This window comes from Benincasa hispida, unplaced genomic scaffold (assembly GCF_009727055.1).
Source record: "Benincasa hispida cultivar B227 unplaced genomic scaffold, ASM972705v1 Contig123, whole genome shotgun sequence".
Taxonomy (NCBI): domain Eukaryota; kingdom Viridiplantae; phylum Streptophyta; class Magnoliopsida; order Cucurbitales; family Cucurbitaceae; genus Benincasa; species Benincasa hispida.
The window spans coordinates 147,288-161,940 of NW_024063779.1; the positions used below are offsets into that span (position 1 = coordinate 147,288).

A 14,653-nucleotide genomic window follows, 5' to 3' on the forward strand; every position below is an offset into this window, starting at 1 on the left:
AGACAGTTCGGTGGACGGCGTGGTAAAGATCTGCACGCCTATCTACGAAGGTTCATTGTAGTCTGTAACACTTTTGTGTTCCCTAATATCTCTACTGAAGAAGTTCGATTCACGGTATTTCCATTTTCACTATGCGATAAAGCAAGAAAATAGGCATACTTCCTCAAACCAGAAGAGATAACTTCATGGGAACAAGTTGTGGAGAAGTTTATGAAGAAGTATTTCCCTCCTACAGAGAATGCTAGAAGAAGGAAGTTAATCACAAATTTTGAACAAGAAGAAGATGAACGCTCAATGATGCATGGGCGAGATTCAAGAGATTAGTGCGCGACTGCCCACACAATGGATTGCGAATTGCCTCCAAATGGAGATTTTGTATCATGGATTAAATCCTACATCACAGACAACTGCCAATGTAGCAGCAGGCGGTCTGCTGGATAAGACTTATGATGAGGCAAAGAACATTCTTGATCGCATATCAAAAAACCATGAAGATTGGCAAGAAAGCGATCAACGAGTAAAACCCAGAGAAGGTAATGCAAATAATGGTGCCATCGCATCTTTGCGAAATCAGATGAATGCGATGATAAATTTATTACAGGGCATCGCAATAAACAATCCTAGAGCACAAAGAGGGCAAGTCAATGCAATAGAACAGACAAGCACCAGTTGTGCTGCATGTAGAGAATCACATTCAGTTGAAGAGTGTCCACGAAACCCACAATCAATCTACTTTGTCAAGAACAACCCTTTTTCAAACACGTACAACACCGGATGGCAAAACCACCCTAATTTTGCTTGGAAAAATAACCAACAACAAGGCTATCAACCTATGGCGCAGCAAGAAGGACCACCAGGATTTTTCCAAAGAACTAACAGTCAACAGCAACAACAAGCCAGTAGCTCTCAAACACCGCCATCATCCTCTCTGGAGAACCTATTAAAATAGTACATTGAAAAGAATGAGACGGTCCTCCAGAACCAGGCGACTTCCATCTGTAACATGGAAATCCAAATAGGACAGATTGCGGGAGAGCTAAAGAATAGACTGCAGGGGACACTACCGAGCTCAACTGAGCTCTCACACAACCCAGGGAACACAGGGAAAGAACACTGCCAAGTAGTCACCCTGAGAAGTGGAAAGACGACGATGGAAGATAGGAAGAAGCCTAGTAGGACCAATTCAAATGCGATGGAATCAAAGAAGCCGTTGATGCAAACTGAGTCAGCGGAGCTCGAGATAATGGAACCTGTCCAGACCATGGAACAATGAAAGTACAGCTACCTCCATTCCCTTAAAGATGGAGAAAGAAGCAAAACGATGAAGGTCTGTATCATCGCTTCCTGGAAATATTAAAACAATTACACATCAATATTCCATTTACAGAAGCGATAGAGTAGATGCCGATATATGCCAAGTTTTTGAAGGATATGGTGTCAAAAGAGAGAAGCACAGAAAAATTTTCCACAGTGGCTGATAACGGGCAGAAATGCACGTTATTACAACGCAAATAAGTAAAACAATGAGGTAATACAACGGTAAAAATATACAAAATCATGTCCAAAAGCGTTAAACTAAGAATATTACGATCGCATGCACCCATCTCATAAAAGCATCTAATTTACTTATTTTGTGTAGGAAAGATGCGTTGGCGCAAAGAAAATTGCGATCCAAGGAATTCGGCAACCGCGCGCATTAAAAAATTGCGACTGCAAAGCCATGCGATTGTATGCACTCGCGAGAATTTGCTCAAGAAGGTGGCCACATAAAGACGGCGCATCAAGGTGAAAGCATAATAAATCATGATGGGATGGAAAGCTGATGATAGTCAAATCCAAATTTAGTTGACAAGCCGTTAATGACACACTGTAGCAAGTACATTCAACTTTTCGGTGACCATTAATCGGTGCATCAGACAGAAGATTTAATGACCACCCATCATTGCAATCATTTGAGAGAAAAGCTTCTTCACCTTGAGCTCTATAAATACTGAAAGCCACCATCGTTAAAGGAGTTTGAGTTCGACACAGTTCACCATACATAGAAGATAGATCATATACAAATAGATAGCCGTTAGTCTGTAGTTATTCATATACTTAGAAGGCGGAGGCAAGCAAAGAGAAGAAGATGTCGAGAGATCATTCCTGGTTAGCTCGAAAGACTCCCAGGAAGCATTGTAAAAGGAGATGTCGAGAGATCATTACTTTATGCGATCATCTTGTCTTATGTATGCGTCAGTCACCCTTTAGATATACTTGAGAGAGTAGTCTAAAGAAAGAACCTAGACTTGAGAGAGTCAGGTTAGAATCTAGGCTTAAGAGAGTCAGATTAGAATCACATAATCAAGAGATAGAAACTTAGAAATAAGTTCTGTTTGATATCATGCATCGCATGCACCTTAGAAATAGGATATGATAGTATGCGGTCACCTCGTGTATGCATGTATCATTCATCATCGCATAGACAAGAATAGAGGCTTAGACATAAGTCCTATTGACATTATCGTGTACATCGCATGCGTCCTAGAGATAGAAACTATGGCATTTGCATTGAGAGATGACATGTTTTTGTGTGTGTGTAGCATGATCGCATAACTTGGATGCAATCTTAGGAAGTGTTAGCTAAATCCCTTTTCAAACCGTTCCCCGCATACTCATTGTCATCAACTCTTTACTTAATTTCGTCGCATATAATTTATACTTAAATGAAACGCCAACCAAACTTGTTTGTTTCTGCCACCGCAAAGGAATCAAAATTTATCGTTGCATAGTAACTCAGTAGTCCATGTGTTCGACCCTGGACTTACCAGGAAATCTAGTGAGATTTATAATTGGGTTTTACTAGGAAAACTTGCATGTGCAATGTATAAATTATCATCGCAATTATACACCATTATTTCATCACATTTATAACACATCAGTGGCATTAGCACAAGAATTAAACACTATAATCCCACCGAAGATGTGCGACCCAGGCAGCTTTACGACCCTGCTCAGTAGGAGGGATCTACATCGGTCAAGCATTATGTGATCTTGGGGCAAGCATAAATTTAATGCCCCTTTCAATCTTCAAACAATTGAATGTAGGACAGTTGACACCCACGACGATAACTCTCTAGCTTGCAGATAGGTCCTTGGTACACCCTGAATGAAAATTGAAGGATGTCTTAGTCATAATCGATAAATTCATTCTACCTGTAGACTTCATCATTCTAGATTATGAAGCGGACAAAGATGTGCCAATCATATTGGGATGACCATTCTTGTCTACTGGTCGTGCTCAAATAGATGTGCACAAGGGAGAGATCACAATGAGCATCAATGGAAAGAATCTCAAGTTTAATATTATCAAGGCTATGATGCTCCCAAAAGATGAAGGCCTATCAAATTCCAACGATGAACACACCTGCAATGAATATTTGGAGTCCAATGAAGAAAGAGAGGATGTGACAGCATCCTTAGAAACCTGCCATGTAATAACAGAGACAGTGAACAATGAAGAAAAGTTGAATTTGAATGAAGAAAGAAAAACACAGAAACCTTCCTTAGAACAAACACCTACACTGGAACTAAAAACTCTACCAAATCATTTGAAGTACATTTTCCTTGGCCATAATGAAACCTTGCCAGTAATAATATCCTCTGCGTTACCAGAAGAAAAAGAAACTGCACTGCTCCGTATTCTGAAGAAATATATTAAAGCAATAGGATGGACACTTGCAGATATCAGAGGTATTAGCCCGACGTACTGCATGCACAGAATTCGGCTCGAAGAAAACCAGAAAGGCTCGATTGAACCTCAGCGTAGACTAAACCCTGCGATGAAAGAGGTTGTTAAAAAAGAAATCATTAAATGGCTAGACGCCGACATCATATACCTTATCGTCGTTAGCACGTGGGTTAGCCCTGTGCAATGCATTCCCAAAAAGGGCGGGATGACAGTAGTCCCCAGCGCAAACAACGAGTTAATCCCCATGAGGACCGTCACTGGCTAACGGATTTGTATGGACTACAGGAAGCTCAATGCGGTGACAAAGAAGGATTATTTCCCTTTACCTTTCATTGATCAAATGCTTGACCGACTAGTAGGGAATGACGATTTCTGTTTTCTTGATGGGTATGTCAGTTATAACCAGATTATGATCGCACCAGATGATAAAAAAAGACCACATTCACCTGTCCATATGGAACGTTTGCTTTTCGTCGCATGCCTTTTGGACTATATAATGCGCCGAGCACGTTTCAAAGGTGTATGATGGAAATCTTCTCCGAGTATCTTGAAGACTCAGTGGAAATATTTATGGAAGATTTCTCAGTTTATGGGCAAACATATGAAACCTGTCTGAAAAACTTGGAGAGAATATTGAAAAGATGGGAAGAGACTAATCTGGTGCTAAACTGGGAAAAGTGCCATTTCATGGTTAAAGAAGGAATTGTGCTCGGGCACAAGGTTTCAAAGGACGGGCTAGAGGTGGATAAAGCAAAAATTGAAGCCATTGAAAAACTTCCACCTCCAGCAAATGTAAAGGCTTTAAGGAGTTTCTTAGGACATGTGGTGTTCTACAGACAACTTGTGAAGGACTTCTCCAAAATAGCTCGACCGCTGAATGCATTGCTGGAAGCTGATAGACCTTTTGACTTTGATTCACACTGCCTCACCACATTCAAAGCACTGAAGGACGCATTGTCTACAACGCCTATTTTGATCGCACCTGATTGGATAAAGCCATTCGAGCTGATGTGCAATGCCAACGGATATGCGATGGGGGAAATTTTAGCACAGAAGGAAAAGAAAATGTTACACCCCATCGCATATGCGAGCAGAACATTGAACTCCACGTAGGCGAACTACACCACCACAGAGAATGAGCTTCTAGCAGTAATCTTTGCGATTGAAAAATTCAGACCTTACTTGTTGGGATCCAAAGTTATAGTCCATACCGACCACTCGACAATAAGATATTTAATGACTAAAAAATATGCAAATCTGAGACTGATCCGATGGGTTCTTCTCCTCCAAGAATTTAATATGGAGATAATCGACCGTAAGAGAACAGAGAACCAGGTCGCTGACCATTTATTGAGGTTAGAGAACCCTGAAGTGGATCGCATTCAGTCGTAGGTGAACGCATCCTTCTCAGAAGAACAGTTGCTTAAAATTGAAGAACTATCCTGGTATGCATATATTGTCAACTTTTTGGTCTGCGAACAATTTTTGGAGAATTACATATTCCACTAAAAGAAGCGGCTCATTATGAATGTAAATCCTACTATTGGGACGAGCCAAATTTTTACAAAAAGGGACCAAACCAAATAATGAGACTCTGTGTGCCAGAGACTGCTTTTCAGTGCATAATTTTTCAATGTCATGACTCACCCTATGGAGGACATTTCGGGGGACAGCGCACAGCGGCAAAGGTTTTGCAAAGTGGGTATTCTTGGCCAACTTCGTTTAAGGACACACGAGACTATTCTATGAAATGTGATAAGTTCCAATGCAATGGAAAAATTTCAGAGAAAAATGCGATGTCGATGAACATCATATTGGAATTGGAACTTTTCGACGTCTGGGGCATAGATTTCATGGGACCATTTCCATCGTCAAATGGTCATTATTACATTCTATTGGCCATCGACTATGTTTCCAAGTTGATTGAAGCGGTTTCATGCATCGTAAACGATGCGGCAACAATCTCCAAATTCTTACAGAGAAACATCTTCACTCGTTTTGGCACCCCACGTGCCATAATAAGTGATGAAGGAACCCACTTTGTCAATCGTATCATTAACAAACTGTTGATCAAATACAATGTCCATCATAAGATCACCACCACATATCACCCCCAGACAAATGGATAAGCTGAGGTTTCTAACAGAGAAATCAAGCTGATTTTAGAAAAGGTGGTGAATCCCTCATTGAAGGACTGGGCCATGAAGCTTGACGCTGCCTTATGGGCATATAGGACTGCCTATAAAACACCCATAGGCATGTCACAAAGTATACATTGGTGTTTGGAAAGGCTTGTCATCTGCCATGGATTGAGAGCATAAAGGCACTGTGGCAGTGAAGAAGATTAACTTTGATTCTAAAAGTTGCAGGGGAGGAGAGAATACTTCAGTTAACTCAAGCTGGACGAATGGAGACTATAGGCGCATAAAAATGCAAAAATTTAACAAAGAGTGTATGAAGCGTTGGCATGACTCAGCGACGCTGTGTGAAAAGAATCTCTAGCGTAGGTAGAAGGTTTTAACTGTTCAATTCTAGGCTACGACTCTTTCCCAAGGAAAATTGAAATCGCACTGGTCGCAGACCATTCATAATTAAAGAAGTATTCTCGCATGGGAGCGGTAGAAATTAACAACGAAGATGGGACTAGTGCATTTAAGGTAAATGGAACAAAGAGTCAAGATGTAACATGGAGGAGATTTCCAAAGCGAGAAAAAACCTCTGTGGACCTGAGGAAAGCCAGAATGAAGAAGAAACGTGTAATCCCTACGTTGAATAAGTGACACACACTCATCCAGGGGACGAATCGCTTTTTAGTATCTTCTTTTTTGTTTTTCTTTCATGAATCTATCTTACTTTTTGGCTTGATCATTACTCTTTAAAATTACAATCTTTCTTTCATACTTTTTATCCTTTGATATTTTATCCTGGATCATAGTAAATGATTGCGATGGGAGCAATGCGATAACCTCAACACGCGATCGGTTTTCGATCAGCCCATCGCAATCAAGGATCAACCACCGGCAAGAAAGGATGCCGATAAAAATGGATGCGGGCGACAAGCAAATTTTGGAGGTTTGTGTCTTTCTTTGCCTTCATCTTATTCAATTTTGCACTTCTCGCATTTCAAATTTAAATATTGCTAAATTCTACTATCGTATCCTCTTTAGTTTGACTCAATCTTGAATTTTTGATTACTTTATTTTAGTTCGACGCATTCACCCCGTACCAATTATGACTTCAATGATGAAATTCATGCCTTTATTTCTTACCGCACATACTAGAGTCAAATTAATTTCAGGACAATCAATTTATGAAACATTTCTAAAATTTAGTGTCTACCAGCTTTCCTTCAAACTATTTTTATGAAATTTCCTAAGTCCATCGCATGAGTTATTTCATCTCTCGTAATGAGGACATTGTTATGTATAAATTTGGGGGTGCTAGTAATGTTATTTTCAACCTTGTTACTTTAGAAATTTAATCTTAAAAAAAAATTATATAACATTGAGATCGATCCTGCTCGTAGTTGGGTGTTCGCATGACACCCGTGGAGGCAAGCCAAAACGAAGGTGGGAATCCGTGATCAAACGCATAAGCCAAAGTGATTGCAACTCCACTGCCAAATAAGAGATGGGCTATGAGTTTTGGACTGAGAAAAAGTGCCTTGCTCGTAGTTGGATGCCCGCATGACACCCATGGGGGCAAGCCAAAATGAAGGTCGGGCACTCAGATCAAGCGCAAGATCACAAAACGAATATCTGAATCGTGCAAGGGTCAAAATCACTCGAACACCTCGGTCTGAGAAAGTTTGATATAAATCATGCGATGTCTTGGAAATGAGTAAAGATCTTTTTTTTTAAGGTTAAAATTGCGATCCCTAAAGATTAGAAATATTTTAGGAAGATATCAGGATAGAAATTAAGAAGGCATTGGTTCATGAAATTTGAATAAGGCACCTTGAGAAGTCTAGGTAGGGTAACGGCGGTTGAATTTTTAAAGAAAATCTTTAGTTTATGCTCGAGGACAAGCATTGTTTTAAATTTGGGGGTGTGATAACCGGTAGAAATACAAGTTATTACAGCTCAAATAAGTAAAACAATGAGAGAATGCGATGGTAAAATAAGCAATATCATGTCCAAAAGCGCTAAGCTGAAAGGAATTGCGATCGCGAGTGCTCATCGCATAAAAGCAATTAATTTACCTATTTTATGCAGGTACAATGCGATGGCGCATATGAAATTGCGATCCAAAGGCACAATGCGAGAGCGCGCTCGTCGTTGCGATTGCAAGTCATGCGATCATGAGAAGTTTTCATGAAAAGGTGATCGCATAAAGACCTCGAATCAAGGCGACAGCATAATAAATCGTGGTAGGACGTAAAACTGATAACGGTCGATTTCGAATTTAGTTGACAAGCAGTTAAAAGCCACAATGTAGCAAGTACATTGAACTTTCGGTGACTTTTAAACATTGCAACAAAGTAGGGAAATTAATGTCGCCCATGATTGCAATCATTTGTAAGAAAAGCTGCTTCACCTTGAAATCTATAAATACCGAAGGCCACCAGAGAGAAGAGTTAGTTAGTCCATTCTCGCACATACTTATACATATACATAAAGGACGGAAAGAGCAAGAAGATGAGGCAAAGCCAAGAGAAATTGCTCCCAGTCAGATTGAGAGATTGCCAGAAAGCAATATAAAGGAGAGAGGGCCAACCCTTGCGAGAGCAAGAATCCACAACTAGAACAGAGTTGAAGTGATAAAGAGTAATGTAAAAGGCCACGGGAAGCAAGACATTGCTTACCGGGCTTGTTATCTCTCAAATCCATTTGTTATTTTGTATTTAGTACTTTATTTGCAGAAAATGGAAACTTCATTTTGATTTATTTTCAATCTCTCCACATCATGCATGAGTAGGTAAATTTCCGAATGGGTTGAGAAGTACTTAGCTAGCATGACTTAAGATTTACATTTTATGTGATCCTCTTGTCTTATCTATGTATCCTTCACCTTTGGACGTACTTGAGAGAGTAGTCTAAAGATAGAATCCAGGCTTGAGGGAGTCAGATTAAAATCTAGGCTTGAGAAAGTCGGATTAGAATCGCATAAGCAAGAGTAGTAACTTAAACATAAGTTCTATTGCTATTTACACATCGCATGCGCCCTAGAAATAGGATTGGTGGTATGCGGTCACCTTGTCTTATGTGTGCGTCATTCATCATTTGGACATACTTGAGAGAGTAGTCTAATGATAGAATCTAGGCTTGAGAGAGTCGGATTAGATCGCATAAGCAAGAATAGAAACTTAGAAATAAGTTCTATCGACATTTTTGCATATGCATCGCATGTGTCCTAGAAATAGGAATTGTGGCATTCTACTTGAGAAATGTAGCACTGATATTTGTGTGTAGCATGATCACATAACTTGTGCACAATCTTAGGAAATGTTAGCTAAACCCCTTCTCAACCCCTTCATCGCATATTTATTGTAACTCTACGCTTTCATCATTCTGCGTTCAACTCCGTCGCATAGGAAAAATCTAAACCAAAACACTATCCATTTCATTTTTTTACACTGCAATAGAATTAAAGAGTTTTTTGTTTATCTACTTAGTAGTCCCTGTGTTCGACCCTGGACTTACTAAGAAACCTAAGAAAGCTTATACTTGGGCCTTGTTAGGAAAACTTGCATGATCATCGCATAACACACATCATCGGAAACTCACACCATCACATCATAATTTTATGCATCATATTTGTATCTACAAATTCTACTTTTCTTGAAGAAGAACACGTGAGAGATCATCAATTTTGTGATAAGCTAGTATTGCGTCAAGTTTCCATAGAAGTTATAGAAAATCAACAAGAGTTGTTGATTAAGCTAATCTACAACAAAAGTTGTTAAGACTGGTCAGATGCATCTTTCTCAAAGAGTTGAGAGTGTCTCAACGTAGTGGGAAGGTTGTGTGACAGCCTAGCCATAACATAGGTTTACCAGAAATTAAAGTCATCAATACATGATGATGGCATCAAGAATCCATTGACCTAAAATTAGATAATAAATGTTCAAAGGAATAGTGTCCTAACACACCTCAAGAAGTTGAAGATATAAGATGCATTCCCTATATGTTGATAGTTAGAAGGCTATTGTATGTTGCTTTGTTTATAAAGGTCCTCATGGCTAAAGTATTTGAGGGTCACCTAGTGAGTCTAGGACTATGGGTTGTATAATCTAGGGCAAGTGGGAGGAAAACCCATGGGTATATGATACCTAGTGTAGACATACCATGGGTATGTGATGCCCTAATTTATTGTATCTCTCTCTAAAAACTCAATAACTCAACATTATGTGAATATATATGTGTTACCATAAGAGTTTTAGTCCAAGTGGGAGTTTGTTGGGTTTTATTTCCTAAAACTCGTGGTTTGTAAACAATAAACTTATTCTATTATCAATAAAGATGTTATTTAGGTTTATTCAATAAAGGTTATATTGAATGTGTGAATTGCTCATTTCATTTTAGAAAGAACTTAAATTCGATAAACTAAGATCTATGGACATAAGTATTTGGACTTTATGTGGAGACATAGGAGTGGATCAAGATCGAGTAGATAACCAAAAAGGTCTATAGTATACGGATAAGGTTGGGTACCTTATTCTAGGGACACTATCGGATGTGGTCCACTTTGTATTTAGTACAAACGATGTGATCCTTAATCGTTCATGTGAAGATATGTGAGTGAGGGCGTCCTGTGCAAAGAGTTGTATAAGAATGGACTAAGAAATAAGCCATTCTTACTTTATAACGTTGTTTACTATTTAAGACTAACTATTTCAAAACGATAACCTAGGTAACTTGACCTTAATCCTAAGCTAACTATGAACTCCTATTTATTCGAGATTATCCTTAGATTTACATGGGTGAGGGTTGGCTAAACAACGCCGGTTCAATAAGTCCCCTATTTCTGGGGTAAGACCGGGTAGATAGTTGCGGACATAGGGTGCAAGACGAAATTCACTACTACCCACTTTTAAGGATAGTAGAATGATTGTTCCTTAAGTCTTGACTCTGGGTCTTCAACAAAGGGACCCCACCCTCTCATTGGCCCGAGAGGACTCAGTTTGGTGATAAGATCACAAACCAATTTTTCATTAAAGGATCTGTGGAACATAAGAAGCAAGATGTAATCTTGGGGGTAAAACAGCTTTTGACCCGGCCGTTATTGCGAATTACCTGTAAAGGGTTGACTTACTGATTATGGTTATATCGAGTGGACAGAAATGTTGGGTTGTATATCCTAAAACGAGTAATTTATAAATAGTAAACATATTTGAAGTTTATTCAGACAAGTGTTGTTGATTGTCTTATAACTCTAAATCCAATAAACTACGAACCATTGGCTATTGTCATGAATACTTTGACTTTATGTGGAGACATAAACTAGATCAACTTTGAGTAAAATAGCCTAAATAGTCTATAGTACTTGGATTAGGTTGGGTACCTACTTTTGGAGATACTTTCGAATACGGCCTGCTTTATGATTGTAAAGTGACATAAACGATGTGATTATTTTGTTCATGTAAAGATAGGTGAACAGGGTTTTGATAACGGGTAGAAATGCACGTTATTACAGCGAAAATAAGTAAAACAATGAGGGATTGCGATGGTAAAAATATACAATATCATGTCCAAAAGCGTTAAACTGAGAAAATTGCGATCGCATGCGTCAATCGCATAAAAGCAGCTAATTTACTTATTTTGTGCAGGAAAAATGCGTTGGCGCAAGTAAAATTGTGATCCAAGAAATTAGGTATCCGCACGCATTGAAAGATTGCAATCGCAAAGTCATGCGATCGTATGCGATCGCGAGAAGTTTCTCAAGAAGGTGGCCGTATAAAGATGGCACATCAAGGTGACAGCATAATAAATCATGATGGGATAGAAAGCTGATGACGGTCGGATCTGAATTTAGTTGACAACCCGTTAAAGCCACACTATAGCAAGTACACTTAACTTTTGGTGACCTTTAATTGGCGCATCAGAGTAGGAGATTTAATGACCACCCATCATTGCAATCATTGAAGAGCAAGGCTGCTTCACTTTGAGTTCTATAAATATCGAAGGCCATTGGGATTAACAATGGAGAGCATATATAAGATAGAGAGCCGTTAGTCTGTTCATACTTATACTTAGAAGATGGAGATGAGCTAAGAGATGAAGAAGTCGAGAGATCATTCCTGGACAGCTCGAAAGACTGATAGGAAGCGCTACAAAGGAAGAGAGGGCTAGCACTTGCAAAAGTAAGAACATTCATGTAGACAGAGTTAGAGTGAAAAAGACAGTGTAAAAGGCCACGGGAAGTAAGACATTGCTACTGGGCTTCTTATCTCTACTTTCCATTGATATTCTGTACTCTGCATTTATTTATATAAAATGGAATTCTCATTTCAACTTATGTTCAATCTCTCCATACTTCGCATGAGTAGCTAAATTTCCGAATGGGTTGAGAAGTACTTAGCTAGCATGACCTAAGATTTACATTTTATGCGATCATCTTATCTTATGTATGCGTCATTCACCCTTTAGAGATACTTGAGAGAGTAGTCTAAAGATAGAATCTAGACTTGAGAGTGTCAGATTAGAATCTAGGCTTGAGAGAGTCAGATTAGAACCACATAAGCAAGAGATAGAACTTAGACATAAGTTCTATTTGCTATTACGCATCGCATGCACCTTAGAAATAGGATATGATAGTATGCGGACACCTTGTGTATGTGTGCATCATTCATCACCGCATAGACAAGAATAGAGCTTAGATATAAGTCTTATCGACATTTTTGTATACATCGCATGCATCCTAGAAATAGGAGTTATGGCATTTGCATTGAGAGATGACATGCTGTTGTTTGTGTGTATCATGATCGCATAACTTGAACAAAATCTTAGGAAGTATTAGTTAAACCCCTTAAGCTGTAATTGCTCGGTTCCGGCAAAGAGGAAAACTTCAATTTGGTGAAGAAATTAGTACAGACTCGAGAGCCCACAACTCGACCTGATTCGGTGAAGCTCTCTGCGTGCGCCGACAGTCTTCTTGGTCCGACCCCTCTGCACGCCTGCCTGCCCATTCGTGACCCGTATTGTCGTTCGCCCGTGTGCGCGCCTGCTTCCGCGTCCGACACAGCCCGCCCATGCTCCCCACCCATTCGTGACCCGCTTTCAACATGTATGCTCCAATAGTTGACTTTGCCTTACTCATTGACCAACCAATCCAAATGGTTTGGACCGGTCCAATTGATTTGGTTGAGCCGGTTTGACTGGTTCAACCTGGTTTTTAGAGTTTTAGAGTCGGATTGAGTGGTTTTTGGCCGGTTGGGGTTGGTTCAAAGAGTTTGAAGTTGGTTCGAGGGAGCTGTTTGCTGAATTATATAATAATTTAGTTGTTTGTTTGTTTTAATGCCAAAATCGGTCCACTTTAGTGTTATTTACTTTATTATGCATGTGATGTATGATATTACTTTATTATGTGTGCATAAAGTATGCCATATAGTTTTTTATTAAACCCCACCATAGGATAAGCATGTGGCATGCATTTGATATATATTATAAGTGTTATAATGTATATAGTATGCATGCTTAGTTTTTATATAACTTTTATATTAAAGCATGTTTGTTTAAGGAAACATGTTATAGATGAATGTTCTAGGGTTATAAATGTTATAATTTATTTTATAATTATTATAAAATAACCTAGACATTTAAAATCTATAACAAAGATAAGATGCATGCTCACCTAGGGTTAACCAGTGCAATTCAATCGCCTTTTTTAAGAGTTAGTGTCACACCCCCTCCCAGATTTCCCAAATGACTTGTAAAAAGGTGTGACTGTAGCAGTTACCAACCCTCTCACTGGCACTTACTACCTACTAACCTACTTAACCTGACTTAGATTCCTTAAATGCATATATACTCAACAATAACTTAATACAGTGACAATCATTAATAGAGTTCTACATTACTCTACAATAATATAATAAGCAGTGAGCCCAACACACTCAATTAGTCCCTGCATGACATAATACATGCGTACTACTTTATACATAACCCACGCTTACACTTTCTAACATTTTGGTGAGTGGCAGAGCAACAGCATAGTCGTCTTCTGGGGTGTGACCGTTGCCTATGGAGAAGATATTTAAACAAGGTGAGCTAGAAGCCCAGTGAGTGACTAACCTTTTAAACGTAAAAGACATACATATCAATCATGCTTAACAAAGAGATCATGAACTGAAAAGTGTAGCTGAAAACTGAGAAATTAGTCAAGCAAGTATTTACATAAAACATCTTTACTAGTAACTAAATATAACATAGGCAACATAAACATCAGCTCTGGGAAGCGCTTAGGCCGCAGCTTCCACACTATATATCTTTACAAGAGAGCGACTCCTTTGGTCTGCTCTTAAGCATAACCTTACTGAACTAAAGCTTGTTTGGGGAGGGACCCTCTGGCCCAACTTCAACTATAACCTTAGTTGAGGTGTGTCACTTCTGACCATTACTTATGTCTTTAACTGTAACACATCGAATAGCTTCCATAGCACTTGGAGCATAAAACATAATAATGTTCTATGAATACATCTTGAATCTTAGTTGAGAACGAGCATTCATCGCTCAAACTCCCAACGTCTGTATCAGGCCAAGAGACTGATACTTCGGCCTCAGGTTACTGAAATATGGCCTAGGAGACCCATACTTCGGCCTCTCAAATATGGCTAAGAGACCTATACTTCGGCCTCTTCTTCAAAACTTTCTACATGCACGTGGAGTTACTAAGTACCGTCAACACCTTAGGTACTTCCTGGATACCTTTCATGCTTTCAGTATCCAGCTTACTAAAAACATATCATGCTTTAAAATCATATAT

The 14,653-nt window shown here is 39.1% G+C and overlaps 1 non-coding gene across 1 annotated transcript; it reads right to left on the reverse strand.

Annotated features, from left to right (window-relative positions):
- Positions 1 to 243: 243 nt before the first annotated feature.
- Positions 244 to 349, reverse strand: LOC120068871. The gene has a single exon (XR_005479383.1). It is a non-coding gene; the product is annotated as a small nucleolar RNA R71 (small nucleolar RNA).
- Positions 350 to 14,653: the final 14,304 nt, after the last annotated feature.